Source organism: Chlorocebus sabaeus, chromosome 7 (genome assembly GCF_047675955.1).
Source record: "Chlorocebus sabaeus isolate Y175 chromosome 7, mChlSab1.0.hap1, whole genome shotgun sequence".
NCBI classification, from domain to species: Eukaryota; Metazoa; Chordata; class Mammalia; order Primates; family Cercopithecidae; genus Chlorocebus; species Chlorocebus sabaeus.
Genome location: NC_132910.1, coordinates 15,636,495 through 15,658,212, shown reverse-complemented (window position 1 = coordinate 15,658,212; position 21,718 = coordinate 15,636,495). Strand labels below are relative to the sequence as shown.

The following is a 21,718-nucleotide window of genomic DNA, read 5'->3' as shown; positions in this document are numbered from 1 at the left end:
TCTTGGAAGAGTGTAAGTGTCCAGGAAATTATCCATTTCTTCTAGATTTTCTAGTTTATTTGCATAGAGGTGTTTATAGTATTCTCTGATGGTAGTTTGTATTTCTGTGCGGTCGGTGGTGATATCCCCGTTATCATTTTTTATTGCATCTATTTGATTCTTCTCTCTTTTCTTCTTTATTAATCTTGCTAGCGGTCTGTCAGTTTTGTTGATCTTTTCAAAAAACCAACTCCTGGATTCATTGATTTTTTGGATAGTTTTTTGTTTTTCTATCTCCTTCAGTTCTGCTCTGATCTTAGTTATTTCTTGCCTTCTGCTAGCTTTTGAATGTGTTTGCTCTTGCTTCTCTAGTTCTTTTAATTGTGATGTTAGAGTGTCAATTTTAGATCTTTCCTGCTTTCTCTTGTGGGCATTTAGTGCTATACATTTCCCTCTACACACTGCTTTAAATGTGTCCCAGAGATTCTGGTATGTTGTATCTTTGTTCTCGTTGGTTTCAAAGAACATCTTTATTTCTGCCTTCATTTCGTTATGTACCCAGTAGTCATTCAGGAGCAGGTTGTTCAGTTTCCATGTAGTTGAGCGGTTTTGATTGAGTTTCTTAGTCCTGAGTTCTAGTTTGATTGCACTGTGGTCTGAGAGACAGTTTGTTATAATTTCTGTTCTTGTACATTTGCTGAGGAGTGCTTTACTTCCAATTATGTGGTCAGTTTTGGAATAAGTGTGATGTGGTGCTGAGAAGAATGTATATTCTATTGATTTGGGGTGGAGAGTTCTACAGATGTCTATTAGGTCTGCTTGCTGCAGAGATGAGTTCAATTCCTGGATATCCTTGTTAACTTTCTGTCTCGTTGATCTGTCTAATGTTGACAGTGGAGTGTTGAAGTCTCCCATTATTATTGTATGGGAGTCTAAGTCTCTTTGTAAGTCTCTAAGGACTTCCTTTATGAATCTGGGTGCTCCTGTATTGGGTGCATATATATTTAGGATAGTTAGCTCTTCCTGTTGAATTGATCCCTTTACAATTATGTAATGGCCTTCTTTGTCTCTTTTGATCTTTGATGGTTTAAAGTCTGTTTTATCAGAGACTAGTATTGCAACCCCTGCTTTTTTGTGTTCTCCATTTGCTTGGTAAATCTTCCTCCATCCCTTTATTTTGAGCCTATGTATGTCTCTGCGTGTGAGATGGGTCTCCTGAATACAGCAGACTGATGGGTCTTGACTCTTTATCCAGTTTGCCAGTCTGTGTCTTTTAATTGGAGCATTTAGTCCATTTACATTTAAGGTTAAGATTGTTATGTGTGAACTTGATCCTGCCATTATGATATTAACTGGTTATTTTGCTCGTTAGTTGATGCTGCTTCTTCCTAGCCTCGATGGTCTTTACATTTTGGCATGTTTTTGCAATGGCTGGTACCGGTTGTTCCTTTCCATGTTTAGTGCTTCCTTCAAGGTCTCTTGTAAGGCAGGCCTGGTGGTGATAAAATCTCTAAGCATTTGCTTATCTGTAAAGGATTTTATTTCTCCTTCACTTATGAAACTTAGTTTGGCTGGATATGAAATTCTGGGTTGAAAATTCTTTTCTTTAAGAATGTTGAATATTGGTCCCTACTCTCTTCTGGCTTGGAGAGTTTCTGCTGAGAGATCTGCTGTTAGTCTGATGGGCTTCCCTTTGTGGGTAACCCGACCTTTCTCTCTGGCTGCCCTTAAGATTTTTTCCTTCATTTCAACTTTGGTGAATCTGGCAATTATGTGTCTTGGAGTTGCTCTTCTTGAAGAGTATCTTTGTGGCGTTCTCTGTATTTCCTGGATTTGAATGTTGGCCTGCCCTACTAGGTTGGGGAAGTTCTCCTGGATGATATCCTGAAGAGTGTTTTCCAACTTGGTTTCATTTTCCCCCTCACTTTCAGGCACCCGAATCAGATGTAGATTTGGTCTTTTTACATAATCCCATACTTCTTGCAGGCTTTGTTCATTTCTTTTTCTTCTTTTTTCTTTTGGTTTCTCTTCTCGCTTCATTTCATTCATTTGATCCTCAATCGCTGATACTCTTTCTTCCAGTTGATCGAGTCGGTTACTGAAGCTTGTGCATTTGTCACGTATTTCTTGTGTCATGGTTTTCATCTCTGTCATTTCGTTTATGACCTTCTCTGCATTAATTACTCTAGCTATCAATTCTTCCACTCTTTTTTCAAGATTTTTAGTTTCTTTGTGCTGGGTACGTAATTCCTCCTTTAGCTCTGAGAAGTTTGATGGACTGAAGACTTCTTCTCTCATCTCGTCAAAGTCATTCTCCGTCCAGCTTTGATTCGTTGCTGGCGATGAGATGTACTCCTCTGCAGGGGGAGATGTGCTCTTATTTTTTGAATTTCCAGCTTTTCTGCCCTGCTTTTTCCCCATCTTTGTGGTTTTATCTGCCTCTGGTCTTTGTAGATGGTGACGTACTGATGGGGTTTTGGTGTAGGTGTCCTTGCTGTTTGATAGTTTTCCTTCTAACAGTCAGGACCCTCGGCTGTAGGTCTGTTGGAGATTTCCTGAGGTCCACTCCAGACCCTGTTTGCCTGGGTATCAGCAGCAGAGGCTGCAGAAGATAGAATATTGCTGAACAGCGAGTGTACCTGTCTGATTCTTACTTTGGAAGCTTCCTCTCAGGGGTGTACTCCACCCTGTGAGGTGTGGGGTGTCACACTGCCCCTAGTGGGGGATGTCTCCCAGTTAGGCTACTCAGGGGTCAGGGACCCACTTGAGCAGGGAGTCTGTCCCTTCTCAGATCTCAACCTCCCTGTTGGGAGATCCACTGCTCTCTTCAAAGTTGTCAGACAGAGTTGTTTGCATCTGCAGAGGTTTCTGCTGCTTTTGTTGTTGTTGTTTAGCTGTGCCCTGTCCCCAGAGGTGGAGTTCACAGAGACAGGCAGGTTTCCTTGAGCTGCTGTGAGCTCCACCTAGTTCGAGCTTCCCAGCAGCTTTGTTTACCTACTTAAGCCTCAGCAATGGTGGGCGCCCCTCCCCCAGCCTTGCTTCTGCCTTGCGGTTAGATCACAGACTGCTGTGCTAGCAATGAGGGAGGCTTTGTGGGTGTGGGACCTTCCCGGCCAGGTGTGAGGTATAATCTCCTGGTGTGCCCGTTTGCTTAAAGCACAGTATTGGGGTGGGAGTTACCCGATTTTCCAGGTGTTGTGTGTCTCAGTTCCCCTGGCTAGGAAAAAGGATTCCCTTCCCCCTTGCGCTTCCCAGGTGATGCGATGCCTCGCCCTGGTTCAGCTCTCACTGGTCGGGCTGCAGCAGCTGACCAGCACCCATTGTCCAGCACTCCCTAGTAGATGACCCCAGTACCTCAGTTGAAAATGCAGAAATCACCGGTCTTCTGTGTCGCTCGTGCTGGGAGTTGGAGACTGGAGCTGTTCCTATTCGGCCATCTTGTTCCGCCCCCCTGTTTTTTTTTTTTTAAATTTATTATTATTATTATTTTTTAAGAGAGACAGGGTCTCTGTCATCCAGGCTGGAGTGCAATCATGTGATCATAGCTCACTGCATGGGCTTAAGTGATCCTCCTGCCTCAGCTTCCCATGTAGCTGGTACTACAGGTGCACACTACCACATACAGCTAATTTTTAGTTTTATTTTTTTGTACTGATGAAGTCTCACTATGTTGCCCAGGCTGGTCTCAAATTTCTGGGCTCAAGCAGTCCTCCTGCCTCAGTCTTCCAAAGTGCTGGAATAGCAGTCGTGAGCCATGGTGTCCTCCCCCTCTCTGCCTTTTTGAAAACAAGCAGTTCAGGTAAGCCCCCACCCCCACACCTCTTATCTTTCTTGTCACATGGGGTGAGGATGGGCAGAATGATACCATTAGACTCTAAAGCTGAATAGTGCAGAGGCCAGATGTGGAGAGAGAAGGAAAGCACTGACATTGTTTGAACCAGATCCCCGCTTCTGGACGTGCCTGTTTTGTGAGCCAACAAAATTCCTCTTTCTTTAATTAATTTGAATTAGGGTTGTCTCACATAACTCACTACAAAATTTAAAAGAATCACATTTTAAAAAATATAAATTTTCATTTAGATTGATGCTCTTGTTCCTCAAGTATTTTATACTAATGAATATTTATAATTAGAATAGAATGAGCCCATTTGGTATTAATATATTGCAATTATTTCAATATTATCATGAAGAAAAATAGGGCTAATCTGTTATTAGCCCTGTTTTATGCTTTAATGTAAAAAATGTCTATTGGGAAGTAGGGGTATGATTTGATAAATTAAATCAGTTTAATGATTCTATGCAACTCATGAAAAACAAGCCATCTTACATACAAAATAGGAAGAAATAACCAAGAGATTGAAAAGGACAAAATATTAGCCTATAATCTTGGCTCTCCCAGCTTTTAACCTAGTGCTTTTAATATGAGGGAGACCGTGCCCAGTAATTCAGGTTTATGTTTTCTCGCATCTGTTTTACAAATGCATACAAATATATGAGAGTACTTCTTGTCCTAACTGCAGCTGGGAAGATATTTCAAGTTGTAAATATTTACTAAGTATGCATAAAATAGCAGTGTAGGCTGATATGGCCAATGATGGGGAACTAGAAGCATTAGGCCCCACTCCTGGCCCCTTTGCTAATTTCTGTGTGACCTTGGGCAGGTCAGTTAAAATCTCTGTGTTGCAGTGCTACATTTACATGAAGGAGATGCTGACCTTTATTGGTTGGCACTCCAAAAATAATAACTACTGAGGACAATGCCTGCTATTCAGAGTGGAAATCAAAGAGGGATCTCATAGAGACTGCACATCTATTACTCTTCTTTCTTTCTTTCTTTCTTTCTTTCTTTCTTTCTTTCTTTCTTTCTTTCTTTCTGGGGAGAAGGAGTGGTGGAGAAAGAGGGATGGATGCATGCTTGCCTGGGTCGAGGGAAACAAAACTTAATTGTTTCAAAAAAATTAGCATGCACTTCCTTCCACACGTCACTGTGGTAAGAAGAACACAATGAGGATAAAGTGGCCAGGGTTGAAAAGCCCTTCAGAGAAGATCACAGGAGAAATGCCGGCAGAGAAATTGTGAGGCGTCTTTGGGACTCTGGTGAGACATTCTTGTCCCTTAGAGTAGAAAAAGGAGGTCTCTGAGGCAGAAGGGCTTGAGTGACCTAAAGCAAATCATTTCACCTTCAAGTATCAGGTCCTTGAACTATAAAATGGAGATGATAATGCCCTTATTGAGGTGTGTCAAAACAGTTATACAAAATGACCAGCACATAGAAGCAGCCTGATAGACCCTGGGTTTCTACCTGCTTCCATTTATTCGCTTACTTTGATAGTAATTTGACAATAGGACAGCGAATAAAGCAGCCTCCACATTTTCCTGTCAGGGAGCAAACCCTCAGCTGCTGTTTCATCTTATACACCCAATTAGCCGATTCCATCCTATGTCCGTATTTTGACTCCAGTGAAATTTCTTGGATTCATATTCTCCCTTTGCATCAAAAAGCAAACAAATACGAACAAGGATACAGGGTTGTGTTCTGTAGTTTAACAAATCTGTTTGGAGTGAAGGTGTTATAAATTTATTTTGTACAACAGAACCCAGGTTCCCTCCCTGCCTCCCCAAGAAAGCAAAAACGGCTACTGAGATGGTGATCTAGATGACACAGATGGAAGAATCTTGGGTTATATTAATAGTTTAGGACTGAATCACTGCCTCAGTTGTTTCACTCTCCTGGTACTGCTAAGAGCATAAAGCATAGACAGAGGCAGTTTGACGAGAGGAAACCCAATTTGCACTGGCAAAAAAAAATATCATAATGTAAGAGGATCCCAGTAATCGGACCAAAACACAACCTCATGATTGCAGCATTATGGTCATGAAGAAAGGGCTGCCTTGGCCCCCTAAGAAACTTGTGTTTTACTTTCTTCACAGCTGTAGTTCCCAAACACTTGGGGATCTCTTTCCAATGACACAAGATTTTACGACCCACTAAATGAATCTCTTTGTACCAACCATTGCTTGAAAAAAATCTAATTAGAATCATAGGGGTCCCTGGTGCAGCTCCTAGTAATGTCAAAAGTGAAAGATTCACTGATTTTAGGAGTAAGAAAATACAGTCATGATAATAATTCCTTAATTCCAAATGCTTTGCACTGCACCTGTCATTTCACATGTTATTTACTTTTTCACAACAACCCTGTGAAGTTGTAGCATTGCTCAATCCCCACAACACTGTAAGGTAGGCTTGTTTCATTACTACAGAATTTCATCACTTCTAAGACGCCAAAGGGTAGAATGTGCACTCTTATTTTATGTGCCCACCCAGAAAGAAAGCAGAATACTGTCAATTAGTCCACAACACACCATCAATTGCATAAAACAAAACTTAGCTGGTTTCTGAGATATTAAAATGTGAAAGAAGGAGTGTCTTAGAATTAATGAAACATGGACTTTCCCTTTTGCAGATGAGGAGATTTCTGCTGTGTTAAAGACTAGGCTGCTGATGGAGATTAGACCATCACTCAGAGTGATCACTTCTAACTTTTAACTTCAACTTCTAACTTCAACCCAATGGACTCCACCCAACCAGACCTAATGATTTTGAAGTTGATCCTGGAAGCAAGAGAGAAGACTCCCACTGTATATTCTTGAAACTACCACTTTAGAAGAAATGATTTATCACTGATAGATGGCAGCCACGATGGTGGCATTTTAACATGAAACAACAAACTAGTTTCAGAGGGAAATATGAATGACCACTTGCTTCCTGTCATCATGATATACTGCATTAATACAATATAGGTACAGATCTTGTCATTGGGTATACTTTGTGTCTAATTAATATGTTTACATATATATAACTCTTGATTATTTTTCTGACTTGGCTTCTCTGCTGGGTTTGCAGTCATGAGACATGAATGGCGGGTAAGTTGACAGCAGAAGAAATAGATCTTTTGATACTTTAACAATGCAGAATAGTCAATTCTAGCTAGCAAGACTATACAATAGAGGTATAGTCAATTGGTCAACCCTTATTATTTGCAGATTCCATAGTTGTGAATAGTTTGCCTCCTTGATAAAACTGAATCGTAATCCCCAACTTGATGCTCATGGTGCTTTTGTGGTTATTTGTGGACATGCTCAAAGCAGCGAAACTTTAAGTCATGGGATGCACACGTTCCCAGCTGAGGTCAAACAGTGACGCTCTGGCTTCTTGTGTCAGCTTTCCTACTATCAGCAAGTGTTCCCTTTGCAGACTACTTAGTGCCCCATTTTTCCTCATTTTTGTGCTCTTCATTGGTGATTTTGCTGTAAAAGTGGCCCCGAAGCATAATGCTGAAGTGCTGCCTAATGTTCCTAAGCTCCAGAAAGCTGTGATGTACCTTACAGGGAAAGTATCTATGTTAGAGAAGCGTCATTCAGGCATGAGTTGTAGTGCTATTGGCCATGAGCTCAAAACTGATGTATTAAATAAGGTGCCCCAGTCAGAATGGCTATTATTAAAAAGCCAAAAACAACAGATGTTAGCAAAGTTGCAGAGAAAAGGGAACACTTATACACCATTGGTGGGAAGGCAAATTAGTTCAGCCACTGTGCAAAGCAGTTTGGAGATTTCTCAGAGAACTTGAAACAGTACCACTTGACCCAGCAATTCCATTACAGGTATATATCCAAAAGAAAATAAACTGTTCTACCAAAAAGACACATACTTGCATGTTCACTGCAGCACTATTCACAATAACAAAGACATGGAACCAACCTAGGTGCCGATCAATGGTGATTGGATAAAGAAAATATGGTACATACACACCATGAAATACTACGCAGCCATGAAAAAGAACAAAATCATGTCCTTTGCAGCGACATGCATGCAGCTGGAGGCCATTCTTCTAAGCGAATTATCACAGGAACAGAAAAGCAAGTACTGCATATTCTCACTTGTAAGTGGGAGCTAAACATTGGGTACTCATGGACATAAAGATGGCAACAGTAGACGCTGGTACTACTACAGCAGGGAGGATTGAGTAGGGGGTAAGGATTGAAAGACTATTGGGTGCTATGCTCAGTGACTGGATAACAGGATCATTTGTACCCCAAACCTAAAAAAAATTCTTCCTTATATTTATTTAAAATCTGTTTCCTAATAAATTTTCTTTAATTAAAAAGGTTAATATCCCTGAAAAAATAAGGCATCTTGAAACAGAAACATACATTAAACAAGGTTATTTATTGATTGGCTGATGAAAATGGTGCAAACAGAGGCTCACAGGAACGCAACTTCATTCTTAAGTAGAATGGACTGTTTTGGGGGTCCTAAAGTATCAAAAGGACTGTTTCTTCTGTCGCCCACTTACCGGCTGTTCATATCTCATGACTGCAAACCCAGTGAAGAAGCCAAGTCAGAGGCATAATCAAGAGTTATTTAGGTCGGGTGTGGTGGCTCATGCCTGTAATTCCAGCACTTAGGGAGGCCAAGGCGGGTAGATCGCCTGAGGTCAGGGGTTCGAGAATAGCCTGGGCAACATGGTGTAACCCTCTCTCTACTAAAAGTAAAAAATTAGCCAGGTGTGGTGGCGCATGCCTGTAATCCCAGCTACTTGGGAGGCTGAGGCACAAAAATTGCTTGAACCCAGGAGGCAGAGGTTGCAGTGAGCTGAGATTGCAACACTGCACTGCACTCCAGCCTGGGCAACAGAGTAAGACTCTGTCTCAGATAAAAATAAAAATAAAAAATTATTTATATACATATACTAAGTAGACACAAAGTATGCCCTATGATCTGGAAGGAAACAGAAAAATAGAATGACAGTGGTGGTGGGAATATGGGTTTTTAACATTCTTTTGTTCACATTTCCAATTGTTGGCATTTCTTTGTAGATTTACGTATTAAAAACAAAACGACTGTCAGGAAGGCAAGGAAGCACTGCCTAACAGAGCATGGCAGTGGTGGAAAAGCAGACCAGGGAGCTCACAAGGAGACAACGATAGAGAAGTCTTTCTTCGGGAGCACATCCTTAGCTGTGGAACAGGCTGAGATGCTTATAGAGGAAGCATGTACCTCTGTATAAGCTCTGCAGCATTCTCGGTGAAAAGTAAACAGAAAAAAAAGGGGGGAGAGAAGGAACGAAGAAAGTGAGGCTATGGCCTTAGTGCTTCTCTGCTTAGGATAGAGCACTGACACGCACATGAAAACACGTACATTTCATTGCTAAAAATAAAGAATCAAAAGTGCTTTTGTTTCACCCTTGATGTGATATTAACAATAAAGAGCCATCAGTTGCAGGAGAACAACAATGCATCCATAACCCCCAAAATGTATTAGTTTAGGGGAATTGTTGTCAACGGTAGAAACAACTAAGACTGTGTTGTTACAGAAATACATGCCTAGCTGGTTCGCCACAGAAAACTGCCTCTGGTGACTTATGGAGGGTCTGGAGGGCCTTTGAAAGCAGTTTGTTTCCCGTGGCCGGTAACTGATTTTTCACAAAATTGTGCATTGACTAATTCTCACAAGAGGTTTTGAAAATGAAGCTGGGTTTCAGGTTCGACTCACATGAGCTACTTTTATTTGGACAGTCTTTGTTTTTCTCAGTCTCGTCGCCAGTCCTTCCGGGGCCTTCCTCAATCCCTGGCTGGGGCTGAGGCCTGGCCGTTGTTTGGGATGAAAAGGTATTGGAAGGCCGGCTGCTAATTGGAGCTTGCACCTGCAGACCCCAGCCTTGGAGGCGACTCGGCACAGGCTACTGCTCTATGTGTGTGTGCTTGTGTGTGTGTGCATTTTATTTCCTCAATGAACACTGGGATGTGGCATGATTTTTTGGCCTGGGTATGCTGGAGGAGATCCAAGCTGCTTGGCCACTTTCTCTGTTCTGGGGAAGGGCGGGGTGGGGGGGCACCCTCTTTACTCTCTAAGAAGGAGGGATTTCTAGCCATGCCAATATATCCGGTGTATTCTGATCTAATCTCTTCTGGCCCCAAGAGGGGACTTACCCAGATAAGAGGTGCTCTTCAGAGACAGTGAGAGGGTGCCACAGCAGGGCTTTCACCCACCAATAAGCTGATGAATTTCTTATGAGTTTCTCACACTTCACTCTAGAACATTATCCAGGCAGTGCTGAAGAGGAATGGCTACAACCTCTGTGCTCAGCCAAAGACGAGAAAAATGGACAAACTACCCAAGTGGACCTAGCCACCACGCCTCTGTTTCCCCCACCCCACAATACCCAGGGGTTCATCCTAATGCACATATTTAATTTTGTGCATCTGATCAGTTTTGGCATACATATATGCCCATGAAATCATCACTATAATCAAGGAACAAATTAATCTTCTCTCTCTTTGTGATTTCTCCCTCTCACTCCCCATTCACCAGGTCCCCAGGCAAATATTGATCTGCTTTCTACAACTAGACTGCTTGCACATTCCAGAATTCCATATAAATGAAATCAAACAGTGTGTATTCTTTTGGTGTGTGGCTTACTTCACTCAGTATGATAATTTTGGGATTTATTCATATTGTATGTATCAATAGTTCATTCCTTTTTTTCTGCTTAGTATTGCATTGTGTGGACATAGCACAGTCTGTTTATTCATTCAGCTGTTGATGGGCATTGGGTTGTTTCCAGTTTGAGGCTATTACCAAGAAACCTGCCATGAAACCTGCCACGAAACCAAGACAGGAGGATTGCTTGAGGCCAGGAGTTAGAGACCAGTTTGGGCAACGTAGTAGAGACCTCGTCTCTACAAAAAAATAAAAACATCAGCCAGGTTTGGTGGTACACGCCTGTGATCCCAGCTCCTTGGGAGGCTAAGATGGGAGGATTGCTTGAGCTCAGAAGGTTGAGGCTGCAGTGAGCCATGATCACATTACTGCACTCCAGCCTGGCCAATGTAGAGCAAAATCCTATCTCAAAACAAAAACAAAAACAAAAACGTCAAAGCAGGCCCAGGCCACTTCCAGTTTTTGAAGTCCTTGGGATATTAAAAATGAAAGAAGGAATCCCAAAATAGACCTATAAAATATGCTATATTTAAAACGTATATAAGCTTTTGAACATATTAAGAATTCAACATATAGATAACATTGGAAACCATATCAAGATTTTGAACTTGAAGCTCCATGTGGGACCTAGGACAAAGGGTCTCCTAGCCATTGACCACTTTGTGATGGGTTATGAGGGGCCAGCACCAGCTAGGGGTCCTTCCCATATACCCTGTACACTCTAAAGTCATATCTGGCATGGTTATTCTTTATATGCTTGGGGTCAAATGAATGCTACGGAGATAGCTCTGGAATGAAAGAGCATTTTCTAGGTGTACACAGATTTTCTGCCAGAACTAGGAAGGGCAGTCACAACCATTGGCCTTTTGGAGAGATCTCTTGCTCTACTCACCAACACCAGCAAGCCTGTGGGGCCTGAGGTTTCCTTTGGGTTGACCATAGTCTTGGACGTCTCTGCTTACTTTGAGGTCAGAATGGTACCATGACCATGAGACGGGTTGCTCCACTTGAAGAATCCCCAGATCCCTCCCAGCCATGGCACAGAAGCTCCCACCCTCTGAGGACAGTTACCATCGCCTTGGTGGAAATTTAGTCTCCCTTTGCCTTTGGGTGTGTCTAGTGTAATCGTTCTCTGTGTGGGGTGATTTTGCCCTCCGGAGGCCACTTAACATTGACTGGAAACATTTTTGATTGTTACAACTTGGGGAGTGTTATGGGCATCTAATAGGTCAAACCTAAGGGTGTTGCTGAACATTCTATAATGCACAAGGCAGCTGCCCACAACAAAGAATTATTCAGTCCCACATGCCAGTATTGTTGAGTCAAGAAACCTTGGTCTTTTTTTTTTTTTTTTTTCTTTTTCTCTTTTAAGACAGGATCTTGCTTTGTTGTCCAAGCTGGAATGCAATGGCACAATCATGGTTCACTGCAGCCTCAAATTCCAGGCTCAAGCGATCTTCCCATCTCGGCCTCCTGGGCAGCTGGGACCACAGACACATGCCACCATGCCAGCTAATTTTTAAGTTTTTTGTAGAGACAGGGTCTCCCTCTGTTGTTCAGGCTGATCTCAAACTCCTGGGCTCAAGCGATCCTCCTACCTCAGCCTTCCAAAGTGCTGGGATTACAGGGGTGAGCCACCACCCCTGGTTAAGAAACCTTGGTCTTTATGATCTAATCAGGTGTCAAGCAGAGTGGACAGAAGGTGGCTGATGTAGAGTCTGAGAAAGGGGTTCTTTGTTCATTAATCCAAGAAGGCCGTGATATAGACATAGAGATAGGGTAACAAAATTCAGGGGACTGAAGAACTGGCTGCCCAAGACCTCTTGCCCTCTCTCTTCCCTTTCTCCTCATTTTCCTTCTCCCTTCTGTTAAGAGCTTTGGAGTGTAACAGACCTGGTTTCAAACCCAGGTCCTGCTGCCTGGTAACCTTGGGCAACTTGCTAAAGCTTTTTGAACCTCAGTTTCTTCACCTGAAACATGGAAATAATAATAGTACTTTTCAGAATTATGAAAATTAAACAAGAGAAGTCAAACCATGTAAAAAGTTTGTTGGGACCTAGCACACGGGAAGAATTCAGTAAGTGACAGTGATTATTATTATTCCATGAATGGAGCACGTCCTGACACAAAGCGCCTTGCCAGCTGCGTTCTCTCACCACTCAGCAACAGTTGGTGTCAAATTTTTATTAGTCTACAAAATCATTTACTCTAAAAGTCTTATTAATGGTAACCCCTGCTCCTCAAAAGCAAAACCCAGTGGATAGATTGCACTTACTATGTTTTGTACTTCAGTCTAGTGATAAAAAAGTAAGTGGAGGCCAGGCACGGTGGCTCACATCTATAATCCATCCCAGCACTTTGGGATGGGGAGGTGGGTGAATCACTTGAGGCCAGGAGTTTGAGACCAGCCTGGCCAGCATGATGAAACTCTGTCTCCACTAAAAACACAAAAATTAGATGGGTGTGGTGGCATACTCCTGTAGCCCTAGCTACTTGGGAGCCTGAAGCACGAGAATTGCTTGAACCTGGGAGGCAGAGGGTTGCAGTGAGCCGAGATCACGCCACTGCACTCCAGCCTGGGCAACAGAGTGAGAGTCTATCTCAAAAAATAAAAAATAAAACAAAATAAAATAAAAACACCCCAAAACAAGAAATAAATGGAAAGTGACTTAAGCTAGACTGATGTATTCTATACTGAAGTATTTATGTACCTGTGTTAACATATGCCTATATGTTCGTTTACAGTCCATGATGAGAAAGTTACACAATGAAGTTTATCAGAAAACACACCACTGGCTGGGATTCTCATAGCAAATACCTGGGAACTCATGGGCTGCCCTATTCCAGGAGGGAACAGGATTCCATGTCAAGTGATTTGGATAGTGTCCCAGGTTGGGTAGGTTACCCTGGCACCAGCAGGGCCTCCTTGCCAGATGGCCAGGCAGAGACTGGGAGGTTCCTGCTAGAGGGAGCTCAGAGTATTTATGGAAGGTCATTGTTACCAACTCAGAGAACCAGTTCTGTGAGGTTGGCTCAAAGGGCATGTTTAACCAGAGTAACAGAGAAGTGTGGTAACGGGGAGGAGGAAGTCTGGGTAAGGATTACAAGTGGCACAGTCAAAGTGTGCTTCTCAGTTTTCAACAGAGTGAGGGAGAAGTAGTGCGGTGGCCCCAGCCCTGAGACCTAACTCCTTGATTCTTGCCAACAGCAGGAGAGTGAGCCCAGGCATCTCCGGAAAGCCAAAAGATGATCCAGGTGATAAGGGCACAGCCAGGCAGTATCCACGCCAAAAAAGAACAGAAAGTTTGGCTTAACTCTATTTTTGCCCATGTTTTTCTCCTGGGGCAGGAGTGTACCTAAAAACACTCTGAGATACACGGTGGCACTTACACAAATTAAGAATCCAGGGGAAGGGCTCCTTTGGCAAGGGAACTCTCAGGAGGATTAGGAGACTGGAGCCATGACAGAGCTCCCCAGGAACATTCTAGAAGACAGGCTAGATTTCCTGGCCTTTGGTCACCAGCCTGGAATTCGGCAAAGCCCTCTTGTGCAGAGGGTGAATGAAGATATTTGGTCACTGACTTCCCTCTGGTGGGCTGTTCTCAGCATTAAGGTGTCAGTGTGCACTACCATTAGGGTTACCCAGTGAAGGCTATTCCAGAAAAGGGAAGGAAGATTTGCCTACTCAAGCCCAAAGAGCAAGGGCTACTGAAATTGCCTTCTGAGTAATAGGAGTGGCAGACATTGAGGAATGTTGCGAAGAACTGTTAATTATAATCTTTACTTTCTCTCTAACCAGTTCAGAAAAGAGCTTTATGGGAGGAATATAGTTTGAATGAGAGGCATTCTGTTCATTCTCCTAAATACTCTGTGGATTGAGATCAGCAGGAACAAGAAGGGGTCTACATGGCATTATCTTGGCCTCTCATATGGCCGCCTTTCCTGAGTTTAGTTTAGATGAAGTATGTCACTAGAAAAAAATATCAGGCATGTTTGCATCTGTAGGACTTGTGTCTCAATAAAGATGTTTTGAATGAATACCTGAAACCATGTGAAATACCAGACTCCTGGGCATGCATTGGTGAGGATATTGATTACTATTTCATACTGATTACTATTTCACTCAGAGTTCCCTTATAAAGCTGATATACTCAATTTCTACTCCAAGTCAGATGAGGAAAGCTTGGTACTTATAAAGGAATTGCTTTATTTATTCCTTTCTGAAAAACGAGAATGATGTCATTGGGGATATTTCCCTCTTGCTTTGGTTGCCAGGAAGCTCAGTTGAATCTGATGTCCAACTATACCAATCATGAAGGCTCTTATGACATACATACCTGGTTTCTATTTCCATTGGTCTTATCATCCTATTCTCACATTTCCCTTGTTCTTGATTTAAATTCTTGTTTATATTTCCCATGATTTTATGGCAGAGCTCCAACCCTGAGGTGCCTCCAGTGTCAGTAAATGCCTGGAGTGGAGTAATAGGGCATGGTGCAGACTGTGGCAAATGGAGAGAGCTCTTCCTTGGCCACTTTGATAAACTAACAGTGGCTCCCCTACCCCACTCTGTCTCTATCCTCTAACCCTGCTTTATTCATATCCTCTAACCCTGCTGTATTCATAGCACTTACAATTTCCTGTAATTATCTTACTTACCTGTCTACTTGGTTATTATCAGTCTCACTTCTGCTCTATTCCCAGAATCCAGAACAGTGCCTGGCAAGAACTGTCACCCAATCTATATTTGTTTGCTGAGTGAATGAACAAATATAGGACCAACATGGCCAGAGTTTCCTCTGTTTTAAAAAACTTGAAATTTGAATTTTTACATGAAATCTCCTGATTGTTAGATGTTTAGTAGCTAATATAAAAAATTAAAAACACTATGCTGGCCAGAAATGAGCCATGCTAATGTGGGGCCATTGTTCTACTTTCTATTCTCCAGTTGGAGCAACCAGAGTTTCTTTGTAGAATAAAGTGGTATATAAATAAATGAAAACACACATCTGTTTCACGTTTTACAAAGCATTGCCACCCACTGTTAATTTTTCACTATTATTTCATTATTGTTCCAATTTAACATGAGTAAATAAACCACTCCCACCCCTTTGCCCTGGAGTTGAAATGAACCTGCCCATTTAGAAGTGGAGGAAGCTGTAAAAGGCAGGAAGTGTCCCGGCAGCCAGAGCTGGCCTCCTGGTCAGGCGTTCAGGAAAGAGGAAGGAAAGGTTCTCTGTGCTCCATTTTTTCTCTTATTCCTGTCCCAGCACCAGAGGTTAGGCTGATGCTTCATCTGACAGAGGCTGTGACCTTGAATTCACATGCAGCCTCACGCTGGGTCTGTTTCTATAAATTTTGTGTGCAGAACTAGACTATCAGTGTGCGTGTTTCTTACAATCCTTTCACATACAACCTTTGGCTCACCCGCCCCCTGTCAAGAACTGCAATCCTAAATGTTTTAGTAATGTGCACACACAAACACACACACAATGAATAATTAAGCATAATGCAGAGTGTCTCTTTTATTTCTGCATAGTTAGTGTAATATTAATCTTATTTGTTTTAGGAAGCAATCTCTCTCTCTCTTTTTCTCCCTTTCTCTATAATTGGTAGACTTGTCAGTTCTTTGTGATTTAACAATGTCTTAGCCAGTGATAGAGAATATAACCAAGTTCTAACCAAGAGATATTTTTCTGTATATATTTATTTTCTCAGAGAAGAAGTCTGCTGTTTTCCCAAGAATCACTGGTACACCTTGTTAAGAAAAAAAAAGCCAGGATTCATTGGCATTTTTTACTTATGGTAAAATACACTAACATGAAACTTGCCATCTTAACAATTTTTAAGAGTACAGTTCAGTAGTGTTAAGTACATTCACAATGTTGCATAACCGTCACCACCATCCATCTCTAGATCTTGCAAAACTGAAATTCTTCACCCATTAAACAGTAACTCTCCATTCTCCCTTTCCTTCACCCCCCAGCTACTGCCATTCAACTTTCTGTCTCTATGAATTTGACTACTGTAAGTACCTCATGTAAGTGGAATTATACAGTATTTGTCCTTCTGAAACTGGCTTTATTTCATTCAGTATAACATCCTCAAGTTTCAACCATGATGTGGCATGTGCCAGAGTTTCCTTCCTTTTTAAGGCTGAATTTATCCCATTGTTTGTGTATACTACATTTTGTTATCCACTCACTGGACACTTGGGTTGCATATACCTTTGGGCTATTGTGAATAATGCTGCCATAAATATGGGAGTACAAATATCTGTTTGAGTCCCTACTTTCAATTCTTTTGGCTATATACCCAGAAATTGAATTGCTGGGCCATTGACAATTCTATTTTTCATTTTTTGGTGAACCACCATACCATGTTACACAATAGCTGTACCAGTCTACATTTTCATCAACAGTGCACAGGCGTTCCGGTTTCTCCATGGCCTTCACAACATTGGTTATTTTGCAATTTTTTTTTAACTTGATAGTAGCCATGCTAATGGGTGGGAGGTGGTATCTCATTGTGATTTTTTATTTGCTTTTTCCTAACCATTAGTGATGAGGATCTTTTCCTATGCTTATTAGCCATTTATATATCTTCTTTGGAGAAATGTCTATGCAAGTCATTTACCCATTTTTGAATTGGGTTGTTTTGTGTTGTTGTTGAACTGTAGGGGCTCCTTACATATTCTGGATTTTAACCCCTTCTCAGATAGATGATTTGCAAATGTTTTCTCTCATTCTGTGGCCTGTCTTTTCACTCTGTTGTTTGTGTCCCTTGGTGCCCAGACATTTTTTATTTTGATGTATCATTGGTATTTTTGTGCTTCCATTTTTGTCTCCTCTGGCTCTAAGGGAGGTGGACTGTGGGGAAAGGAGAACTGCCTCACAGCTCCAACAACGGGGGCTGAAAGGCCACTGGAGAAAGGTCACTAAGTCCTATGGCAAATAGACTTTCAGAACAGTTTCAAAAACTCCCTCACTCCTGCCCTTCTATCCCCTTGAACACATTCAGGGTGCAGAATTGCTTTAGTGATAATTGAATTTCAAGATGGTTTCCCTCCAGCTTTGGGGTTGTCAGGACAATCATGACAATTACTACTGGCCTGAAACCCACTGAGTGTGTACAATGGCCACTCCTAACAGATCATGGTGAATGAAAAACCAATAGAAGAGAGGAGGTCTCCTTAGCATACAGGGCAATGCTGGGACCTTTGGAGGCTGAAACGATAAAAAAATTATGGTGCCTCTAACCCAAAATATGTCAAAAGATAAGCAACAGTAAGGCATAAAATGAATCCAAAAGGTTCTAATTTTGCTCAGGATAACAACTTCAGAGTTTCTTTTACAATGCCAAAATCTATTCTTTTAAATTTCTGTCTTTTAATTTATTCATTATATTTTGGGGGGCTTCTGGTTCGCCAGTGCCCTAACACCTTTTTGATCTACCTGCTGGAAAATAACAGTTTTGTTATTATTGTTTTCCATATGCTATGCATTTTTGTGTACACTATGTAAAAGAATAATTTAATCATGTCAATCCCACGAGGTGACTATTACAGTCTCTAGTTTTACAGTGAAGGAAACCGAGGCAGAGTATTACCTTGCTGAAGATTCAACAGCTATAGATCAACAAATCCTGGGTCACAGAACCAGGATTTAAACTCTGGAAGTCTGGCTCCAGAGCTCTTGTCCTAAAGTCTAACATCCAGCACCACAGCCTGCACCTGCCTGGACAGCTCCTCCTCTTGCCTCTGGCCCTGCACCAGCCACCCCGAGGTAGCTCCTGAAATTCTCTATCCATTACACTCTTTCATCCTTCCTGCACATCATTCCCTTTACCCCCCTTCTAGTCAGTCTTTACCTTGTTAATCTCTGCCCATTTAGGATTCCCCTTGGGTATCTCCTCTGTGCCCACCCAGTCTGAGCTAGGTGCCCTCTGATGGCAGGCTGTGTAGGCTCTCATTGCACTTGGCCACATGGAATGGAAACTTATGGCTTGTCTGCTTCCCACAGTGGACTGGGAGTTCCTTGAGGGTGGTGACTAAGGTTTTAAATCTCTATGTCCCACCCTAACCAAGCACCTGTTACCTTGTAAGTGCTTCATATCTGTTGTTAAGTAAATGAATAATGGAGAACCTATACAAGGACTTGACAGAGAAGCAAAAGGAGCAGTGACTGCCAAAATAGTACTTTTCACCCCTGGAAATGTTGTTACTACCCCGAGCATACAGTGAGCAGCCCACATCCATATAGATCAGCAGACCAAGTGGAATAGAATGAATGGAATGAGCCTGGCTTCTTCAGGCCTGATGCTGAGGACATGTGCACTACCTGTATGGAGGAGATAGCTCTATCCCCCTCCAAAGACAGTGACAACACAGGTACATACACAAATGTATAGCGTGTGTCACAGTCCTTAAAGACATTACATAGGGCTGAGCAAAGTAGGCACCTGTGCTGGTGTGGAGGACATATGGTAGCTCCAGAATTCCAGGAGCCAGCTCAGGGCGGCCCAGAACAAAGCGTCAGGGCCTAAGCAGGGTGCGGAGGGCATCTGCATGGGGCAGGGGACAGTGTCATGATGGCAGTTGATGACCTTTGGGGGATTGAGTGAATAAGCATATAACATATTAAGGATAATGGGAGCCACCTTCTGATGAATGTTAGAGAAGGGAGTTACAAATGTAGAAAGGGAGTGTTGGATTGGAATTGGAAGTATGAATTGGAAGTATGAATTGGCAGTATGAATTTATGGTTTTCAATACATATAGATTAATATAGAAATAAATAGATACGTAAATAGAGGAGGAAACTGGGATTCAAAATTAGATCTGTCTAGCTCTTTTCACTGTTCTATACTACCGCCCTACACATAGGGCCTCTGCTGTGAAACCTCTGTCCCCTTCCCTGTCCCCCCAGAACCCCAACCCTAACTCACACAGACTTAAAAGATTCCACCCTCGTGGTTCCAGAGCATGCATCACACCTCATGTCATTAGCTGCACACAACTAACTCATGATGTTTTGATGACACTGAGGGTAGGCCTCCTCTTATCTGTATTCCGTGCATCTCCCTTGGAGCCAGGCACATGGTCATCACAATAGTTAGTATTAATATTTATTGTGCAGTTGTTATGCATCAGGAAAGACTTCCCATGCATAATCATTTACAGCTGAAGACAACCCTATGAGGGATGTATTACCATCATTCTCATTTTACATATTGGCAAGGTGAGGTTAGCGGTGTTAACTGAGGTACTCCAAGATGCAGAGCTAGTGGGAAGTAGAACCAAGAGTCAAGGCCAGACAGTCTAATTCCTCAGGCTGTGCTCCTTGCCCCTCAGCTCTGCCACCATGGACTTGGTGTAAGTAAATGTTCACTCAACAAATTCCTCCCGGGGGATTTGTGTATCTGAATGCTCTCCCTCAATCCAAGTCCACTCTTTATGCTGAACTTATTTGAAGCTCACCTCTTTAGGGGAGCCCCCCACCCCGCCATCTTACTCTGCACTGCCTCAGGATTCCTTGGGCACAGGACTTGCACCACGCCCTGACATATGACCCAGTCAGTGTTGGAGCAGGGAACATAGTTTATCGACATTTGTTGAACTGAATTCAATGCCCAGGAATGGAAGCAAACAGGAATACATGACAAGGTGGTGTATTGTACAGGATACTGTGGCTATCTATTTCTGGATTTTCCTGAGAGTTCCAATTTCTAAAATTCCATCCTCTCATCAGACCATTTGTCAGAATACATGGCCAAGAATGTAGTCTGGAATTTTCTTTAAAGAGTAGGGTTACCATTCTACTGAAAAGAGATAGGAATGAAGACAGGATGTGCTGCTGGTCACCCACAACTCTACACACCCATGAGCAGGTCACAGCTTCTCTCAACCTCTTTATCCATGGGTAAAACTACAATGCAACACCTACTCCTACTGTGGAATGAAACAAAGTCTGTGTGTGAATGTGTTTTAAATACCGATAAAGAATAATGTCGCATAAACCCAGTTACTGTTAGTGGGATTACTTATATTTTTACTGATCTGTCTGGCAAGTAGTTTTCATTTGTCAAAGTAAATAAGCTTTGAATGAAGGCCACTGCAGAAAAAAATAGGGTATAAAGAGAGGAAATGCCAAGGTGTTTCTAGTGTTTTCAAAAAGACACACCTAGATATTTCCATCTCCTCAGTTTGGGGGGTGTGTGTGTGTGTGTGTGTGTGTGTGTGTGTGTGTGAGAGAGAGAGAGAGAGAGAGAGAGAGAGAGATGGGGTGAGAACTGGGGGCTGAGTGGGCAGAGGTGACGTTTTTAAAAAATGGTATGAGATTCTACCTTGTAGAGGAACTAGGCCATCTTACCTTTGCTGTATTGCAGATCAGTTCCCAGCTGTGTGAAGTCTCAGGTGATAGTCCGTTTGAGAGATGAGTTTTTCTGGCTTAGCAGTAGCTCAGGAAATTTTTCTTTCTCTTTCCAGTATTCTGTGTCCCAGCTATGCATGAAAACTGCTCCACCATTGTACATGCAGCGGTTAACCAGGGCATCCCCTGTCCCTTCTGCAAGGCTTTGGGTAGAGCAGATTCATAAAACTGAGAGCAGCTATGGGGAGCTTAGCGGGAGAGTGGTCCCCTGCAGAGCAGCATGCATTAGCATCAGTGACAAATCTATTCTGGTTTGGATGGGGCTGAGACGCCCCTGAACTTCCTTCTGCTTTTGCCAAAAGCCAAGATCCTTTTGTTCACCTTTAGGGTTGCCAAGTCAGGCCTACCTCGCCCCTAGATGTTGTTTCCTGTGGGCAATGGGAAAATGATCTTGGAGCCAGAGAAGGGAAATCAACAAGGAAATAAACACAGGGTCACCACACCTTCAGGCCATCATTAGGTCTGGAACATTATCATGCTAAATAGGCAGGGGCTGCTGACTGGACAGGCCCTAGAATCCTGGGCATCTTTTATTTTTGAATATGAAAAGGGACATGCACCAAAATCTATATCAGGCAAATAAGTAGTTCTGACTTGTTCCAATACCTTGCCAAAACTTTCAAAGATTTTCTCTCGGCAGTATTGCTCATAACTGAACACTGGCTAATGTTTGCGGACAAAGGAAAAGACTGAGCAAGTTTGTGGCTGATACTACTTAAGACTCTTAACTCTAAAGATACAGAATCATTGTTTAAATAAGGATTTCTTCTGCTCATTCTTCAGCATTACCATAGTCATCATTGTCAGC

The 21,718-nt window shown here is 42.4% G+C and overlaps 1 protein-coding gene across 3 annotated transcripts in view; it reads right to left on the bottom strand.

The window, feature by feature from the left end:
* The window catches only part of LNX1 (ligand of numb-protein X 1), a 197,169-nt gene extending 175,798 nt beyond the window's left edge, over positions 1 to 21,371 (bottom strand). For 2 of the 3 annotated variants that reach the window (XM_073017369.1, XM_007998702.3), the window contains exon 1: positions 20,851 to 21,368. The gene's annotated coding sequence lies outside the window, so the exon portion shown is untranslated. Of the gene's footprint in view, positions 1 to 20,850 lie in introns of all 3 variants that reach the window. The other variant, XM_073017370.1, reaches the window with a different exon arrangement.
* Positions 21,372 to 21,718: the final 347 nt, after the last annotated feature.